Below are 1,112 nucleotides of genomic sequence, written 5' to 3' on the forward strand. Positions count from 1 at the left end.
CGGACACGACCCCGGATCAGCAAGGCCATCGCGTACCGCACACAGCAAATGGGATTTTTCCTTGTTTGCCTTTCAAGACTAAACTCCCAAGATCTCCCCACAGGGCCAGCACGCTACCTCGCCACACAGCCTGCTGTGGGATCACCGCTGCTCCCACAAGAAGAGGTTGGTCCCTCTCTGTGGGGTGACTGTATCCGGACATCGCTCTCTATGGTGCAAGAAAAAAACGCAGAGCACGCGCCAGCACCTGCCAAGCACCTTTCCTCAGGCACCCTGCCACGTGCTGGTCACCCCCGCCACGTTACGCTGCGTCTCCATTCGAGCATGTGCTCGACGACTGCACCGAGCTCGACTGCCCGGTGCTTTGCACGGTGGACTAGCGGAGTCTTCTGTGCACGCTGTCCCGAAGCAGTCCAGCTCACCCTTCCACTTTGGATTTGCACCTACACAGCTTTATAAAAAGTTGCACCTCTGTGCTTGCAAAAAGCCTCCAGGTTAACGGAGAAACAACAGAGCAGAGATAACAAGACGCGCTTCCTTGGGATTGTCCTAACTATGCATTTTGCACAAGGAAAAATATGGGGAGTCTAGCTGAAAAAAAAAAAAAAAAGAAAAGAACGCATTTGTGTTCTGCTGCTGGAGGGCTAAATCTGGACAGACGATACCGAACGCGGAGTACTGCTTGAGGCCAAGGGTACCATCCTCCCCTTGGCTTTCACGTGCAAAGTCATCTTACAGCAGCGCAGTCAGCGGGAGATCATAAAAACGTGGCTGATGAACAATGTTACCTCCAATTAGCAACAAAATGTACACAACCTTTGGGGGCTTATGAAGACAGCGCAGGAAATCAGTAAGCAAATGGACCCAACTGGTATCGCATAGAAACCAGCAGCCTATATAAACTGAGAAGCGGCTTAGCTCCTTTAAACCTCGCTTTAAAAGCAATCAAAGTTTTTCAGGGGATGCTAGGTTCTTCCCAAGAGGAAGATAAACCAAGCTTGGCCGATGCAAGGAACTATGAGATTATTCAATGGATTTACCCCCTTATTTTTTCTGAGGCTTAAGTCTGTGCTCATCCAGCCAGTAACCACAGGGGTAAGATTTCATCCAAA

Source organism: Egretta garzetta, unplaced genomic scaffold (genome assembly GCF_000687185.1).
Source record: "Egretta garzetta isolate BGI_Z169 unplaced genomic scaffold, ASM68718v1 scaffold321, whole genome shotgun sequence".
In the NCBI taxonomy this organism is placed as follows: domain Eukaryota; kingdom Metazoa; phylum Chordata; class Aves; order Pelecaniformes; family Ardeidae; genus Egretta; species Egretta garzetta.